At 43.3% G+C, this 19,604-nt stretch overlaps 1 long non-coding RNA gene across 1 annotated transcript in view; it reads right to left on the reverse strand.

The window, feature by feature from the left end:
* The window catches only part of LOC309883550, a 147,795-nt gene extending 128,882 nt beyond the window's left edge, over positions 1-18,913 (reverse strand). Inside the window, exon 1 of the long non-coding RNA XR_014318477.1 lies at positions 18,859-18,913. This is a non-coding gene — a long non-coding RNA (uncharacterized lncRNA). The remainder of the gene's footprint in view (positions 1-18,858) is intronic.
* Positions 18,914-19,604: the final 691 nt, after the last annotated feature.

A 19,604-nucleotide genomic window follows, 5' to 3' on the forward strand; every position in this document is an offset into this window, starting at 1 on the left:
AATAAGCATCTTCATTTTCAGAGGGGGTAATATCAAAGAATGGAAGGGGAATGCAATACAATGCACCTTTTCTGTTAATCTTTTACTTGCATTCATTCAAAGACATGAGTCTATAGGACGCCAAACGCCGTGTCATGTAAAACAGTGTTTGGCATCTGGTTTTCCCTTCATCTTTCTCCTTTTCTATTCTTTTATTTTATTTCTAGTGTGTGCAGCTAACACTGAAGATTTTATTTTTCCTTTTTAATAGAGCGATTGTTATTGACTACCTGGTGCCTGTGTTCATGGGGTAGGAAAATAACCCAATAAAATCTGCTGAACCTAAAAATAAAGAACCCAAAACAACAACAGGAGCTCTCTGTATCATGTGCACCTGGAAAAAAAGAAGTGCTGTAATTTGTGCAGTCTACTGCACATTAGGAAATACGATACTGTGGTGGGCTTGTCTGTATCCCGCTAACCAAGGGACCCGGGGCAAGCTGCCTACTTGTCCCACCAATGCTCTGCTCTATCCTACACGAGGGATACAATGCAGCAGTGGTAGAGCTCATTCACAGATTTTCAAGTTCCCCAAGAGCAACTTTCAGTAAGAATTAGCCAGAGCTTGAAGTCTTACATTGGAAGCTTAAAAAATTTATAAAGCTTGGAAATCCCAGGTTCAATAAATGCTCCTCGGTAACAAGCCCTGTTAGGATGTTCCAAAACCCATACCAATAAAATCCCGCCTGCAACAATCCCAAGAACTAATTTACATTTGCAACTGCTCAGCACTGCATTTGAGCATCTCCTCTCCTCTGCTGGTCCACTAGGACTAATTACAAATCATTAAATGTTGACTGCAATGGAAGCAGACACCACCCCACTTCAACCCAAGACCTTGGTGTTCTTCCTTTGAGAAGGAGGACATTAACTGCACCAGGGAACAAACACCAATGGAGTTTTACCACTGAAACAATAAAACAAATTTTAAATTGTGTAAAAAAGGGGAGGAAAAATCCTTCCTCCAGAAACGTCTTGGGTGGGAAGTGGCATCAGTCATGCCACAAGGACAGGAGGGGCAAGCAGACTTTATTGGAAAATAAAGATGTGAGTAAATCTACTCTGATATAAAATGCCCCTTTTGGATTCAATTAAGAGTCACCTTTTTAGGTGACCAGGAATGAAACTTCTCTTTTAAGGGCACCGCTCTGTATCTGACTTTTCACACAGAAAAGCATATGGCAAAAAAAGCAGGAAGCAGGGATTAAGGTACATTTTAACGGGCAGCATGTTCAGCCAGATGGCCTCGTCCCTGCTCCTCAACTTCAGTATGCTTTTTCCCCCCTCCAGAGTTATTTTGATTGGATTCCTTCCCCAAATAAGAATAAAACCTCCATAATTTATGCTATTTTAATGCATACTCCTCAGTTCACCTCACCCCATTCCTCATGCACAGGCTTTTTATACGCAAGTCACGGTGTAAAGAGAAGCAAGATCCTTCCTGGGCACGACTCAACTCCCAGCTGCCCAGCCCTGGAGTCCAAAAAAAAGTCCGAAGCAGGGTGCAAATCTGGAAGGATTTTTTCTCCTGGCCACTCCTTGCCTGTTTCCCTCACTGCCATTGAAACTGCCTGTCTGTGCACCAGTAAGAGCCCCCGGGGCTGCAGAGCTGTTCAAAAGCGTCTCCTGCCTGTTCAAAAAGCTGGGCAGAACCAAGAATTCCCATGCCCACACCAACAGTGATGGCATCAGTAAATTGACCAAGAAAAGAAACACAAGAAAAAAGAAACCATTGTCTGTTGAAAGGGGAGGAAGACGATGGCAATTAGATTGGTTTGGATGCTCTTAAGAAAGCACAGCTAAAGAAGAACCACAGTTCAAAGGCATTCCTATGATGGCATTCCCATGTCAGGGCATTTAAAAATTGTCCACTGTTCCTTTAAAAAAAAAAACAAAACAAAACTAAGTGGAAAATAGAAAGTCCTCTAGAACTGAATTAGCAGAGGTGAAACTAATTGTCAACAGAGATTAACAGAAAAAAACTTGGGAAGAGAGAAGAGCACAGGTTCGGTGCTTCAGTTTGGAGAGTCTCGGCACAGCAAAGAAGGAAACAGAGAAATGCCAACATCCGCTCAGGTATATATAACAGCAGGTGTTACCTATACCTATGCCTGCATACACACACACACACACACATATATATACATGAAAAAAATATAAAGCAAGCAAGCAATCCTGTTTTAAGAGAAATACACTATTTTTATGGCATACAGAAAACAGTAATGATGATTACACTTCCGCAGTGGAAGCCTTCATGAATACAATGTAAATTGCACGACACGAATGCGAGAATAAGGCTTCACAACGCTGACAAATAGCGACTGGAGAGGTTTGGATGAAACATGGAGGAGGGAGCAGTGGGGAACTTCCCGTGGCTGGAGCTGGACAGTGTGTAATGAGCAAAATTCATTATCTTAAACTTTTGGCTATGATGTGTAATTGTTAACCTCTGCCGTTAGTTCAAGGCTCCTTTCAGTAAAATATATGGGTTGCCATCAAAGCTGATTTGGATTAGGAGGCAAGCATGTGCCCTCACTTTTAGGTTATATTAATACACCAAAATCAATAACATGCCATAGCTTTCAGAAGTAGTAATAAAACACCCTAAAATATTCCCAGAATACTTCTATAAATTATTTGCTCAATGTACTTATGTTAAAAAGGTTGTCAGTTACAGTGCTCTGAAAGACTCTAAAATTACAAGTCATCGTATTTGTATTTGATAAACCCCCTGCTGTTTTGGGTCAGAGAGGGCTCCAGAACGGGGAGAAAAAATCATTATTTTCCCTAATAAATAAATTACTTGCCTGTATTTCATGTATCACTAAAGCCTGCCGGTATTGAGGACTTAAATAATAAATAGCAAAATAGCTCCATTCATTTATTAATAATAATGCATCTTTTCTTCCTTTTACCATATTTGCGGGCAATGGATTGAACGGTAGGCAGGTGGAAGGACAAATAGTTGGGCCACTGGGAACATTTAAAACTTTCCATTGTAAGGTGAACACGTCAGCACTGACAGCCCTTTTAGCTTTGCCAGTGGTGTGGTGCCAGGGCTCTCTACTGTCTGTGCCAGAGCCTTTGGGCTACGAGAGTGTAAAACACCTCGGAAACCTCATTAGCTAATGGACTTCTCATATGTGGGTATTTCTCAAATAGATACCCATTTTCGATTAGTCATCATGATACCTGTTCAGTCCTGCTCCATGTAGGCACCTCGCTGCCCTCGGCGGGTTTAATGCTCGTAACACACTAGCGGGGCAGCCCCATCCCTCTCTGCATGGGTGGAAGCAGACGTTGGGCAAGCAAGTGGCAGCAAGCAAGGGGCTGATCCAGATACACGGCTCTTTTATAGTCAGCTAACTAGAGATTTGTTTTATTTGTGACTGTGCTCAGCATAAATTGCTCATTTCCTTTCTGATCCAGCCTACAACTACATCTATCTGATGATTTTTAACAGCCATTCCCTTTCATGGCTCTTTGATTTAAAGAAAAATAAAACATGAGCAGTTGGCCAGAGAGGTGCAGGCTTCTCAAGCTCTGAGACATCCAGAAAAATACCTCCCTCCTGTAGGCAGGGTATTGCAGCTGACTGCAATAGCAGTGGCTCCAATGTTTATTGTCTTTTGGTCTTAGGGACCAAAGTCTTAAACGCCACCAGCAGCCCAGCCTCTGGGTAGGAGGAGAGGTGGGTGAGCATGGCTTTCAGTGGCATGCCCTAATCCAGCTCCTCCCAGGGAGAGTTACAAGAACCCACACACACAGATGACCACTTCCATCACCTCTTTTCTTCCAGAAGAAGAAAGAGAGCTGGAACCTCAGTTTTTGTAGGTCATGGCATCAGCATATCTGGTAAATGAACTCCTTTCTTCACCCGTGTGGTGCAGATGGGATGTAAGGAGCCTCATATTAACCAGAAAGTCACCTCTGCCCTTTACCTGGAGGGCTAATCTTTTTCACTGGTCAGGAGGAAAGCACTTTGCATTCTCAGTCTCTCAAAAAAAAAAAAAAAAAAAAAAAAAACCTCATTCTTGACAAAATAAAAAACCAAGAAAAGAGAAAAATACCTTGCATCCTACCACACGTATCAGACAGGCTTACAAGAGACAGTACCAAAATCTGGCAGCTCCCAGCCTCGGGTAGGAGGGGCTGTCAGCATTTCAGCTCACCACCATTAAACAGAGCGAGTATGGTGGCACTCAGTCAGGGTGCAGAGTCTTCAAGAGCATGCCCTGCTACCCTCCAAAGGAATTTAATCACGCAGCCAGCTACAGGAACTTCACTTCCAACTACCTACAGAGTGCAGGTTCATTTTTAAAGCAGACTGTTTCTTACAGCCTTACCCACTGTGAAGTGCTGTTATGTTTTTCTACGGGATTTAGCTACAGGGCAAAAGACTTCAAGCATCTAAAAATACAGATGAGAGATCTGGCATGATACTCCTGACCCAGCCTAATAGGACTCTTGCTAGCGAGATGGGTTGGGTCACATCCTACCTCTTGTTTCTTCATGTCCAGAGTGCCACTGGCTCTTTTCTGACCCAGGTAAATTGTTTCTTTACTTCTGGCTATTCCTTAAGCTACCCTAGGCACCAAGCAAGGAAAGTAAACACATGGCAAAGGCACAATAGGCAGAATGGACTTGATCTTTGTTTAAAGCACGGGGTCAGCTCCTCGCTGTGAGCAGATTTTCCTCTTTGGAAACAGGTTCATGTTTATGTTTCAAGTTCCAGCAACATGCTCTGGATTTTCAACATGTGCAGCACATCTGCTCCAGCCCAGATTTATGAACAAATCTGCATATAATTGTGCTGGGCTAGGGTGTTGTTGTTGTTGTATTCCCCCCCACACCCACCCTTTAAATAAAATGGCTTTGTCCAGGGCTGTATAAACCCCTGATTCCAAGCCATATAATTTTATGGACAGGAAAAAAAAAAAAAAAAAGTTCTTTTGTATTGCACCTGAGCTCATTAAAACCCCCAAATTCCATAATTTTACACTACCATGTGCTGCATATCGTATTTAGTACCTAGCAGAGTAATTGCTTACAGTCCTCAGAGTGAGTGCACATAAGGTGGAGAAATGATGGAACAGGTGGGAGAGCCGCCCCGTGCTTGGTAATCGCAGGTTTACGCTCCTGCACAGCTGATGTCGAGCCGTGTGGATGAACAGTTGAAAAGCCTGGATTATGGCCTTTTGTTAGCCCTGTAATGGATGCCAAGTCCCGGATGTCAGCTTCCAGTGAACACAGTGGCTTCTGTAACGGACCAGATAAAACAAATAAGCACATGGGACGCAGAATGGGAAAAGGGAGAAGCCAAGGATAAGCAGGTCAAGGTGAAAGATCCAAGATGCCAGAGGAACCGGCAACTTAAACAAGTTAACCAGATATCCCAAGGGAAAATAACCCTGGAAAATTTGAGAGAAAGTGAGCAGCCCGAGAACTCTTCTGTGGCAACATTCAAGGTTTCTTAACTTGGTCTGGAACAAACCCAAAAACTTTTATGCATCCTCACAAAGGGAATGATGTCAAAACAGCTGGTTCTAAATCAAAACGAGTTTTCACACTCCCCATCTCTGGGAGCGAAGATATTGAGGCTGGTTTTGCCACCACCCATTGGATGCAGGACAATCTTCTGGGGTGGGCAGAGGAGAGGAAGGTGCAAGCGTATTTATAGCGTGATCACAATAAGCTCTATTTTGGGTACATGCTCTTTGGAGGCTAAATTCTCCTCCACTGACATTAAATGCTTGCTCAAGTGCTGAATTAGGATCCAGTTGCAAATGTCTCTGCAGTCAGTGCTCCTACAGGGCACGTACTAGAGATGTTTATCTACCCAGATACTGGAGATGTTGGACTACCCAGCCCAACAGCTCAGGTTGGATTTAGGCAGCCTGTATGAGAGGTTTTTAAAAGCTATCCATGCACGACTTGCTCAAGGACACAGAGGGACGTGGGAGCAGAACAACTGAACTTAGCCAAGGCTCCCAAATCCCATTAAAGTGCCCTAACTGTTAGGCTTGTATCAGAGCTACTGATAATTTCTTGGTAATTTCTTTGTGCCTGGTGCAACTGTGAGTGTGCTCTGCTTGAGATTCTCCAATGTCTTAGCTGCAGCCTTTCAGTTAGTTAAGGTTAGAAAGCCAGAAGGACAGAGACCTGTGTTGACACAAAAAAAAAAAAAAAAAAAAAAAAAAAAAAAACTGTGAAAAGGGACATAGATGCATACCTACATAGGCAGTGGGTCCATGCCAACTTTTTTACTACTTTGCTTTCCTATGGAAGCAAAAAAAAGCAAACAAACAAACAAAAAAAAAAAAAAAAAAACAACTCTTGAAGTCACTGAAAGGAACAAGGAGGTTTTGCAATGGCCAGAGAAGACTAATATTTTGGTAACAGCAAAGCAGAAATGCACAAAAATTGCAAATATCTGTGTTCAGTCCTAAATGGTGGGAAAGGTGGAAGGCTCTAACCTCGACATTAGGAAACTTTTGACATTTAGAGTTTCAGAAATCTCTTAGCAAGGAACAACTTGTTTCCTTTCTCTTTTTTTTTTTTTTTTTTTTTTTTTAACTGTAGTCCCTCCTCATTTAAAACATATAATGAATGCGAACAGTCATCAGTCTGTAAATACTGGTTTTAAGTTCACTAGAGCTTTGTTGAGATATTCCTTCTAGGTAACAAGTCTGTGGCTCATTAGTCTCTCATTAGCAAGATAGAAATAAAGATGCAAAAGAAAAAAAAAAAACCTCTCCAAAGATATTGTTGCAGTCTAATTGCCTGCAAGGAATTCTTAATAATGTTTACTAATGCCTTTTCAGCATTGCCAATTTTGTAATGTTCCAGATGTGACGTTGCTGTTCCCTGCTGTGATATTACCAAGTCTGCTAAGGCACCTACAGTACGAAGTTTGGAAAGATTTTAGCCCCATCTTATGTCACTGACACGAAACAACATCCACTGGAGATTTCCAGCTGCACATTTGTACTTTCAAAAAAAAAAAAAATCAGAACAAAACCTGTCTGATCCACTGTTTACACAGAACTAAGTAAATTCAATCACAACACGCACTGGCTGGAGCCAACAGCCTTACAATGGACGTTAGCAGCACTAGCAGTTACACAGAGTTCAGCAACATTGGCTTTCCTTTTTTTTTGGATTTTTAATATATTATTTCAGACTGTGATATAAATCGCCTCCGTATTTGTAGAGAAATATCTTTTGCTTGGGATATGATTTTATATTGCAAACAGCATTTGGAATAAAAAACAAGCAGGCATTAGCAAAGCTCTGTAAGCAAGTCTCAGGGTACCACCATCGTGGCGTGCTCCTGCGTTACAGCCGAGCTAAGGGAACAAAGCAGGCAGCAGGCATGCAGCTTTTGAAACAACACAGCTTTTTCCACTAATTGCTCCGGAGTTTTTGGTATTCTGGGAAGAAGTGGGCTCTCCCTGAGTCAGATTTGTATGTCATTACGGAATATATAAACAAACAGGTCTGTTTAGCCAATTTTACTGAGAAAGGAAAAAAAAAAAAAAAGTTTGTGAGATCATCGTGTCTCTGTCATTTTTCCCATCTAATAATCTGTGTACCTGCTGGCAAACTGGAAAGAGGGCGGTATTTCCATGATACAAAATTATTGGAAAGAACTAGGTAAATAAAAGAGCCAGTATTAGTGTTCTCAGGACGAAAAATCCTGTGGCGTGAGCACCGTGTCCATGTTAGATGAGGAAGCCTCGTATGGGAAAGAAATCACAAGAATACCCTGATCACAGGGAAAGCTTCTGTCGGAGGTGGAAATGCTGCTTCAGGGCAAGGACTCCCACATGGGCAGCAGACTCAGTTCGAGCTGAAACAGTCTTCGTGACTACATCCTAATGCACGATCTCAGGATCAAAGAAAGGGCTGGATTTGTACAGTGAGGGTGAGAGGAGGAGTCACATCATGGATCTACAACACCAAAAGCTAAAGGATCATAAGAGCAATTTGCTTTCCAAGTAGCCGTCCAATCTGTTCATCCAGAAAGCTTGTTCAGAAAAATATATAGGGGTTTTGCGACTCTGGCTCATCACTTAATGGCTGCAAAACTCATTTCTTTTTCATAAATGTATCCCTTGGTCCTGAAATGATGGCTCTGCCAATTACTGCTATGGAGTTCCTTGTGCCTGTCAGGACTGGGTTAATGCCGTCCCTGGGGGCACTCCGCTCACTTCCCAGATCCAGAGGAGGACACGCTGCAGTCTGGCCACCTTGGCTCATGCTGTTAAAAAGCTCTTGCTTCCAACTCTGAAGGTCCCCAGTTCATTTTCCCAGTATATCAGCCAAGACGGTGGTCCTCACATTTGCACTCTTCTAATAGTTCCAAGCTTACATCACGTTCCCCTTTATTTACTCTTTTTCCAAGTTATATATATATATCCTTAGCCTTAATCACTGTTCAGCCAAGGTTTCTTCAAGCAGACCCAAATCCAGCGATGGCTGGAGCCAATGGCAGTCTTTTGACTGACTCCAGCGGACTCGGGATCATAAAGTCCTGAACCCACAAACATCTGCAAGATCTGGAGGCATTCCAGCATGGATTCAGATTGGACATCGGCCACTCAGGCCCATCTTAATTCATAAATCAACATACCCAACTGACTTTCTCTTCTCTGGATCCCCTCCAGTTTGTTAATACATTTCTGTTAACGAGGTGCTTAGAACTAAGCACAATATCCCCAGCGCAGTCACATGAGAGCTGTTACATTCCTACTTCATAATGTTATGTCTCCACGTATCCTGGCCAAAATTGCACCGACTTTGCTAGCTACCATGTTTTGTTGCGGCCTCCAACCTTCATCCCGTCACTCGCGCTCGCCGAGAGCCGTGCCTCGCTCCACAGGTAACCGCGGCAGTCGGCAGGACGCCTCGCACGGGGCTGGCAACACCAGCGAGGAAAGCAGAAACCGAGCCCAGAGAAAGAATTCCTATCTAGATTTTTGAGCTGATAAACTCAGACAGCAGAATAATTGTAACAATGCCATCCTGCTGCTTTCCTAAGCAATAATCTATTTTCCTCATTGGAATAAATGACTTGGCCATCAGTCTCCCGGTTTATCCATTTGGGAACTGGATTATTGCTTCATAAACTGTGCAACGCGCTCCTATTACTGTTTAATTGCACTGGGCAGAGAAAGGGGGGAAAAAGATTTTGCAATTTCTAACGGAAATCTCCCAGAAGCACTCTCTTTCTGTGTTACTTTCCTCAATAGCTCAGTGAATTGCATTCCAGTCCAAAATTTTCCTCTGAACAAAGAGCATAGTTTGTCTTTACACACGGCTGCCAGGGCAGCTCCTCTTTCCAGCACACCGCTCCTTTCCTGCAGCTGGATGCTCACATTCCTCACCCCTCCCGCTGTGAGATTACACCGTCTTCTAGGCAAACATCTTCTCTAAAATCTCCGCTATACATTCAGGCCTGACGCTGCAACCAGATTTCCTACCGCTATCAGCAGAAGCTCCCCTCGAACCTGTTTATTCTTTCCATCCTTTCTGTTTTGTTTGTTGCCTGCAAGCCCAACAGTGCAGCATCCTCTCCTGCCTCCAGCATGTTTTCCAAAGCTAATCTCCATACTCTGACACAGCACTGAGGAGTCAAGTTGAGTTCAAGGAAGCTGTTTTGTTGTCTGAGAAAAGACTGCCAGTGAGAGAGATTCCTGCTTCTTAATTATCTAACGCTGACACTTGTTTCCCTTTAGGAAACTTTAGAAAATTTCTGTTAATATTTTTTTCTTTCTAATTTCAGAAGTTGACTGAAGTGTTTTCATCAGAATGTTTCTCAGGAAAAACACCTTTTCAGCAAGCATTGAAACACTCACTAGCCAAAACCTTCAATGAGGTTAGTGCTTTGTTCAGATTTTTCCCTGTGAAAACCTGACAAAGAAAATGAACAAGGAGTTTCTTGGTGAACTGTTCTCTTTTAAAAACACAACTGGTTTTCAAAATGTGGCTTTGTAAGAAGTCTGAAAACTTTTACCAAAAGATACCTTTTTAAATTTTGATGACAGTAAATTTTATAGGAAAGGTAAAACAAAAACAAAGTTAGGAGACTCTTCTGGGCACTATGAAAAGAAATTGGTAGAATTGGTAGAAAGAAAATAGCTTTTCTTTTTTTTTTTTTTTTCCCCTGCAGGAAAAAGCCTAGGAACTCCTTAGCTTTACTGTATCCCAGACACAAGTCTGAGAAAGCTGCAAGCCAACTTCTCCCTTAAGCACTGCCATGTGTTCTCCCACACTGCTCCACCCATTTGTGCCAAAAACCTGTCCAATTACCTATCCTCTGGTAAACCATATCTTATCATTTACTTGTGCTTAGTGCTCACAGATTGTTCCCATTGCTTTCTATTTCTCAAGCAGCCAGCTGACCTTTCTGCTAAACTCTGTGCATCCCACTGCAGTAAGTTTTTTCCAAACCACATCTGCCTCGTTTGGCCAAGTCCTCCATCACCGAACCCTGGCACAAGGACCGTGAGCTCCCCGGGCCGGACCTGCCTTCTGCAGCACCTGGCCAGGGAGCTGCTCTCTCCACGGGGCTGCAGACTTTAACTGGGATTCCCAGGTAATACCGATAAAAACCAACAAACAATTTGCCAACTAAACAGGGAGAATCCGTGACAATGACGAGCTTTAGCAGAGGAACTGGGGACAACAACTCTTCCCATTTTCAGAGCAGTGAGTGTCTTTCTGCAGAACGTGAAGCTGTTATCACAACAAAAGGGGAAATATTTGGCATCAGCAGTCAATTTTTGGCAGGCATTGATTTTAATGCGCTGCTACACCTGGAAACACCTTGGTTGTAACTACTCTTTATTCATATATAACCTGGGGAAGGAGGCCCCTCTGGAGGCAGGCACTGGGTGGGAAAGTGAACGGCTGAATTCCAATGCTTTGGGGTGACAGCCCATGGCACAAACTATTACTGCGGGTATCTCCATGCTTTTCAGCTCTCTGCAACACCAAAGCTCGCTGGCAGATGTGCAGCCCACCAGGAAACGTGCTGCTGTTTTTAATGCAGGGTCAGAAAAGTGAGAGATGGGGAGAGCAGCAGGCCAGATTAAAGGCCGAGTCACCAGCCATGCTTTCCTCTATCGGCCAGCGAAAATCTGGCTGGAGATCTCCCACCAGACGCTCTTCTCCTCTTGTCCTTTCTGGGACATGCACTCCAGCCTCGTGCACAACTTTGCAGTTTCCAAGGAGACCGCATGCTGCTCGCCCCACGGATGACCGTGTGACTTCACTCGGTCAGGGAGCCCATAAAACACTGCAGCCAAAACGATAGCGCTGCAGCTTGACTCATTGCGATATTAGTGAATCCTAAAGGACATATGAACCTAATGATGGGTTGTTCGGTTTGCTTTTTCATTAGTGCTGTTATGATGAGACCTAGACATGGTGTCACTGCTTGGAGACAGCCTAAAGAAAAAAAGGGCTGCGGAATCGCAGGCTTCAAAGAGCCGATTCCAATAATCACGCTACTCCGTTTCCTGAAGGAAGATAAATATGAGAAGCCAATTTCATAATTGTAACGGTGCAAAACTACACTAAAAATTCAAAATTTATAACATTAAGTAAGTTCACACCAAGATCAAAGATTAAAAATTGGATACATTCCTAAAAGTATGAAATGCATCAATTAGGTACTGCAGCTCAGTGTCAGGAGATGGGAATCTGGTGCCTTGCTCAGTTGCAGACTTCCTGGAGGATGTTGGAAAACTCCTACAGGACATAAACTGCATACGTTTCTTTGTAAGCCAATACTCATCTTCACCTGAAAATAAGGTTCTGCAAATAGCTTTCCAGAGCCCAGTCCATAAAAGGATACCAATGTGTTAAATTCTAGTTAGGGACCAAAAAGAAATTAGATACCTGGGTGTCTCTGTGAGTGTAGCCCTCCTCCCTGTTTCCGTGACCTTAATTCCCCATGTCTTCAGTAGGAATAGTAGTTACTCTCACTGCAATGGGGTGAAAATAAAACCTTTAAATAATCATGAAACACCTATAGTAATGTGGCAAAGACCTAGATAGTAGAATTGAGTGTTGGATAGTAGAATTGAGTGCTGGAGGAAGTCCTACTTCAGGACTATACAAGGAGGAAGCAGCAATAACACACATACAACAGAACAGTTCAAAGATAACAGCTCCCATCTGATAAGGAGCGCTGTGCAATTGGCAGTGCTCAGGTTTTTCATGACATTGGATCAGTCATGACTATAGCAAGTAAAGGAGCAAGTGATCCTATGTACTACAAGTAAAATCTACCACTGGTTAGAAATTAAACATTTCAACATTTGTTGTCAAAATATTTATAAAAATAAAATAAAAAAAGAGATGCAGTCTTTGTCCCATATGCCTACCCTCTCAAAGATTGCCCAAAATGCCCCTGAAAAAAAAAATCCAAATGCTAAAGAAATGTTTGCATATACACGCTAATGGAAATAACATCTTGTCTCTCAAACCCCATTAGCCAATGAGGAAGATAATGTCGTTGGTTTTATGCAGCAGGAACCACAATTAAAGAAAGAGACAGGGAATAGTTTTGTTTGTTTGGACAGGCTCTGACCAATAAAGGAAAGCTGAACATCCACATTCATTCACGTATGCTGCTCTCCTGCCACTCAGGTTATGGCTACACACATGGTTATAATGAACTTTGAGGTCATCTTGCACCTGTCTTGTTCAGCGTGCTCATATTCCTCTTTTCTGTAACATCTCCCAGCCTTTGTCAAAATCATTTATGTGGCGCATCTTGCCTACAAAGCACGGCTCTTCTAGAAACAGTTTTATGAACTATTTCTAGATATGCCTTTATGGGTTACCTGCTATCGCCCAGCACACTTTGAAGCATCCCAGCCCAAGAGATAAAATGGAATGAGTAAGGGGCAGAAGTTTGGTAGAGTTCCTGTGGATCAGCCTGACAGAAACAGCCAGTAAGTGCATCTGGTTCCTAGAGTGATTTTCCAGTTGGTCTGCACTGTTAATGTAGGACTGGTGGTGTGTTGATTGTCTAAATAAGCAAATATCATAATTTTGGAATGGATGGGATTGCAAGAGGCAAGTCCCAAATGCTTGCGCTGGGTCAGAGCCATTTGCTTCTTAAGAGCTGTTCCTAGGTCTTGCGCAAGTACCAACCCTAAACAAATGCTTCTCCCACAAGTTAAGTCCTCCCTGACTTTTAGTCTAAAACATTACAAAATGTTGGTTATTGGACAACCACAGCAACTCACAATGGAGAAACAGCTGAGCAAAGAATGTCTACAATGATCACTCCAATATCCCTTAACCATCCTAGTAAAGGAGGTGGTTACAATCAGATATTGAAGGAAAACTGTCTCCTTCCAACTTAAATACAGGTCAGAAGAGAAAATATGAAGTGCATCTCCTGCAATGACACAAAAACTAAACTGAGGAAAAAAAAAAAAAAAACTCCAAAGTATTTTAATTTATTCTTTCTTTCTGGAAGGATCCACTTTAAAAGCCTGCATCCTACTTTAAAAGCAATGAAGAGGAAAATCCGCTTCACTCTTCTGCCATTAAGGAAATGGTTAATAGGTTCAGCAAAAGGTGGCAGTATGAGTCCTGGGGAGATCTGTTTACTTTGTTAGGGACTGACATGAACCTCTCAATTTGTTGGATGAATTGTTTTTTGAAGATAAAATACTTTTCTTTCCACTCTTTTCAGTGTTGCTCCAGGAGTACAGATTACCCCAAAAATGTGCTGGATGCATCAGAAATTGCAGCCCCAGGAAAACAGCCCTTGATAGAGCAGATTTTCTCTCTTACTGTTAAGTTTCCCACGCTTCTCAGCCAGATTCTGCTGGCCACAGCTCAGAGCCTGACTCTCGCTGTGAAAGTACGGGAAGCTGGTTACAGACCCTGGATGTTTGAGCTGCAAGAGTTGGAGTGGGTGTAGAGGACAGGGACGTGATGCAGAGCAGCCCTCTATAACAGCAGGTACTGTAAGGCCTCCAACCTCCTAGCACGTTGGCCGTTTCACAACCTATAACATGTTTTTCTCTGTAACGCCTATGTGAGGAGAGGAGGTCCCAGAAATCTCACTGTTTAGGTGGGAAACAAACAAAAGGTCACAATCAAGAATGCAGAATCTTGTGGTTTTCAATTCCCAGACCCTTTTGCAAATCATCTCGCTCCTCCTCTTCCATCCACAAAAAGACAACGCAACCCAAAGGCTTACATTCATGGGGCTTTGTTCATCGGTATCTTTCTGCTACGGCAACCAGGGGTGGAACACAGTATGCTGTGTTATTGGTTTACTCAGCTCACACTGGATCTGGAATCAGTTATAACCTTGTGGAAGAAACAAACTGTCTTTTAGGGCACTTACAGACATACCTGAGGCAGACACGGAGACATGCTTGAGCGCCCACCAGCCAGGTGCTCAGGGCATGTGACGTTCCAGGCTCTCCTTCTCTTTCTAAGCCAGCGATGCATGCAGTTTTAAGTCTTGACTTCTCTGCTTCTGAATTGCAACTCTGCCTATTCAGTGGAGCCTCATTAAATGTATTGATTAGCTAATCACTTGCAAATTAATTTGGGCATTCCTAATGTTATCTGCATTAGGCAGCAATATCTGGAGCTCTTATCATGAGTCAGGGTCCCACCGTGCACAGAAAACATAAGACCTATGAACGGCGGCACAATGGAACAAACACTGGCACATCTGCAGATGCAGTAGTGGATACCATTTTAACCTCACTTTTTTCTTAAGTCTCTCACACTGCATTCAAAATAATCTCCCAAATCCCACTTCCTGTGCTGACCCTATGGCAAGAAAGAACACGGAAACCAGGAAAAGCAGGAAATTCCACTCAAATTCCAGCTGCAATCATTTCTGTGAACAAGAGGGACAAAATGCAGCAGAGATCATGGTAGATAAATGCCACATACCCAGAGAGGCGGCTGGTAAGGAATAAGGTTGGGGATAGGGCGTGGGTCACACATGGAGGTAGAAGTAGGCAGCCCTGATCCTCGCCTTACAGACTGTACATCAATATCAGTTAAGAATTGACTTTTATATAAGACTAATGCTGGTAAAGGTGTCTGGGTGAATTTCTCATTCTCAGTGACAGCTGGATATGACTTCACTCCCCGCTTTTAGTGGGAGGAGAGACTGGAATTCATTCAAAGGCTTTTTTAATCATTACTGTAGATCTCACTGTTATAGTTACCAGTAAGAATGCAACCCACATACGCTTCTCAAACAAAGAAGAGGAAGTATTGCAGTTTTGTTTAACATCTTCATTGGGCCTCTCTTGGACCATGAAGCTGTCCTGAGGGGAAAAAAAAAAAAAAAAAAAAAAAAACCTAGCTTTCTCCAAAAGCAGAAAAAGTAAGCCCAGGAGCTTGAAATCATTGCCAGCAGAAGACATGTATCTCCTGATCTCATTAGACACCTGATTTAACTCAGTGGATCAGTCTCTGATATTTTAAAACTGGACTTGCAAATATTTAACTTCTGTTGGAGAGGATGCTTGTGCAAGGCAGGCAAGAGAATTGCTTAACCCTTGAAAGAAGGTCTGCATAGGGGTTTAACGTATTTTAAATGTATCCCTTATTTAAGCCAACACACAGGACTGGTGCAAAAAACACGCAGGCAGGTCTGAGAGGAAGGAACCACCCTGACAACACTGGAGATGACAGAGGCCATCTTTCCAACTTCTCCAAGGCTGTTCCTTTGCAAACTGATGGTAATGGAATCACCACCACCTCATGTTCTAACAGTCTGCAGGAAAGCAACCTTTTCCATTTGGCTGGGGATGTTGCCAAGTCTTCTTCTGCCCTTTCCATTTGCCATCTTCCCAAGGGACCTTCCAAAACAATACAAAAAAAAAAGGAGTCAACATCACTCTGACAAGTTGTCTCCTGCTACTATGCCAATAAAAATGATCTTCTTTACACCACACTTCTCTGAACCTGACATCTGTCCTAAATCTCAAGTCATACATACTTTAACATGAGTCATCCTACAGACGTCCTTCTGCTCCTCTTAGAGTCATGTCAGAAAGAATCATTGACTTATTGTCAGCAGGTTCAGCCTACCATGTTAATGGTGTCTGCAGAGCCCTCTTCTCTGATCTTGTTCTTACGTCCCCCAAAATGCTAGAAAATACTTGCTGTGCTCTAGGATGCCAGGAACAAGGAGAAAATTGTCTAGCCCATGCTACTACTCTACCTGGAGTATAAAGGGTAATTTGCCAGATTTTGGAGCTCTCTACCCTGAGACAGAGCAGATAAATATCTTCTCAGGAACCCATGCAGCCCCCAGCTGCCTGTATAGGTTAGTTGGTGCTGGTAATGCTCTTGAGATTATCAGGGAACATAACTGGCATTCTCTACAAAGATTATGGATGCTTTATATACAGAACTATTGTTTGATCTGTTTTGCACGGGATTCTTTACTGGGCCCTGCCTAGTTCCAGATGGACCAGGGGAAAATTCCAGGACTTCAGAGTGGGCAGTTGCATGAGAAAAGGAAAGACAAGCTTAAGCTTTTAATCATGAGCTATTTACATCTCTTCTGCTTTTAAGGCATAGACCAAACAGAGAAGATGCTTCCTTTCAGGTGGAGAGGCCATAGCAAATTCTGCTAGTTGTCATTATTCCACCAACTTGATGTCTTGAAAGATTTAACTCATTTTCTTTATGGGTCTCTAAATTTTAATTTTTTAGTTTTTAATGTTGCCTCCAGTCTCATACACTACATAACAGCTTTCCTGCAAAGTCACTGAAAATCAACCTCAGCCTTCACCTCTTCCACAAATGGAAACCTAAACGTTTGCAGAGCATGGCAGTGTCTGTGGTTTTGCTAAGATCCGGGAAGTCAATCCACTGAGCCAAATCCACGTCTGGTGCAAACCAGCACTGAGACTTTACCTAATTCCTGACGGGAACAAGGAAATCCTTGCAAGGGCAGGCTGCAGGTTCATACATCCCGTTTTCAGCAGGGAGCTAATTGTTCGAAGGAGGTAGATGAAACCTTCCAAAGGCTGATTTCCCTCCTATACCACTTCTTAAAGCTTTAGTGCTTAAAGGCTGCTTTGAATTCTATGGTTTGAGGCTTAACACCTTCATGATCTGAAGGGGATTTCTTTCCTTTAGCTACAACGGAGCAAAGGCTTCAGCAAAACAGGCTTCCTAGCACTGCAGGCAAGGAAACACACATGGGGCACAGCTCCCACAGGAACCGCCCGTAACCCTGGTGCAAAACAGGGCCAGCCCCAGGCAGAGGGGCCTCTTTTCAGTCAGTGTCCCCTTTCTCCTAATTCAGTGTCTAACAGACACAGGAACCGGCCCTAGATTTAGTGCTCCCTCCAGCTAATCCAAATTGTGCTTGCATTACACTCTCCTACAGCCTGCTTTCCCTGAAGAGTCCTTCAGGATGTGTTTCACAGAAGTGACCTCCTCACTTCTGAAGGCCAGAGGAGACTGTGATGGGCTGGGGTCACATAAGGAAGGTTGTGCAGACTCCTGGTATGCACAGCACTGCAGGTCCTCATCTCTGCCCTTTTCCCCTGCTGTGCTACATTCATTTTCCCCTTCCTTTGCTGCAGCTAATTGTTCTGGAGACAAAAACTCCTACTGTTGTAAGAGTTGGAAGCTATAGCTCAGGAAAACGTTCACTGCCATAACTCCTTTCAGTTGGAGCAACCTAAACACCAGAAGACCCCCATGTTTTCTTTGTTCCCCAATATCTGGGTTTTCTTTCTAGAATGATCACTCCTTGTGATGACAGAGCGCACTTGCACGGTGAACATGTGCTGGAAATGCATACAGCAATCCTGCTGTGTTGGTGAAGGGGGCTGTAGGAACATCCACACCAAGTCTTGACTCCAGCCCCATCTTGACATAGAGAGCATGAAAGCCAGCGGCCTAGGACCTTCAAGAAGCACTAAGATGAGGTAAAAGAGCATCCTTGTCTCAAGAACAGCTGAAAAGGGGTTGTAAGAGAGTCAGTTCAGTGCTAGCTGGAAGAGGATAAAGAATAATACTCCCAGCACTCCTCTGCTCACCACAGCTCAGCTTTGCCTATGACACAACGATCCCTGACGGTCCCATCCCAAACACAAAGGCATACAGCTGGGGCAATCTCTGAGGCTGATCACATGTGCACGCTGCTCAGTGTTTTGGGATATACCTACATTGTCCTCAGCCTGGTGGGGGAATAACATGGCAGTGAGGTTCAGATGAACCAGTTCGCTCCATCCCATCCCAACGTGGACAGCAGGCTGCCATGAAACAGTCCCATCTCTGAGACAACCACCTTGGCTATAATTAAAGCTAATTATTCAAAGGCACCCTGTTCATGTAGCACTGCTCAGAAGCTCCCTGCATGAGCATGTAGGCAGCAGGGCTGTTTTTCTTCATAAAAACTTATGAGGAACGCTGTGCAGATTAACAGCTTTAATGACAAAAATTACCGCTTACAACACTGACTTCAAATCAAAGAACAATATCTGCAGACAGATATTTTCATGGTTTTCATAACAATTCATTATAGGTGGCACCAAGGGATTACATTTTTATTTCCCTTGTGTCATTTCTCTCAGACTCAGGTTCATTTCTCTTAATGAGGCAGCGGAAGATAAAGGGCAGTGAAGGCTCCTCCAATGCCTCTGCAGAATGTGAGGAGTTTAGGGGCAAAGTGATAACTGATCCTCTAAAGGAAGAGGGAGGGCTTGGAAGGGGAGGGGGAGAGGGAGAGTGATGGGGTGGGATGCTCTCTGCCATAATGAACTAAAATTAAGACATAAATTCTCCTACCTTTGTTCCATCCAGATCTAACAAAAGGGATTCAGCTTTTTAGTGACGAATGGATCAGTAGCAAAATTATTAGCTAATTAATTGTAAAGGAAAAGGAAAGATGAAAAAAAAAGTCTTTGCCTGACAGTACAGGACCAAAAGTTCTTCTTGCATGCTCTCAGAATAGGAAGGAAGACCCTGATCCTGGAAGTTTTTACTCAGACAGCAAGGCCCTTCGTCATATGTGGCTTGGGACAGCAAGGCAAAGGTCAAAGCTAGAAATAATACGAAATAAGTAGAGCTCAAAAGGGGACCCGGGTTCCCCTGGTAGTACCAGGCTTGTTAGAGCCGAGAAGAGGTTCCCTGCGGAACTGGATGGAAACTCTCCTGTGAAGTAGTTTGCTGCTGGAAAATAACGTGGAGACAGCACAAAAGGGTTCCTGGGAGTACAGGACTCCTGGCACAGCCTCAGGAGACCAGGCAGCTGTTTTGTTTCTAAAACCAAAAACATCAACCCAAATGCTTCAAAGCCTTCTGAGAAAAAAAAAGAAAACTGAGAACTGACATTTCCAATCCATGGAAAGCCTTCTCTCTCTCTCTTTTTTTTTTTTTTTTTTTTTTTTTTCCCCAGCAGTTGATCCAACAGTGCAGTTTCCCGTGAGCAGGGCATTCTGCATTTCAGCAAATTCTCCCCTCAAGTTAGTGCCCCTGGGCTTCCAGCATTTGTGGCTTGAAGTGACAAAAAAAAAAAAAGGGAATTCAGGGTT

This window comes from Aythya marila, assembly GCF_965140915.1.
Source record: "Aythya marila genome assembly, chromosome: 14".
Classification (NCBI taxonomy): Eukaryota; Metazoa; Chordata; class Aves; order Anseriformes; family Anatidae; genus Aythya; species Aythya marila.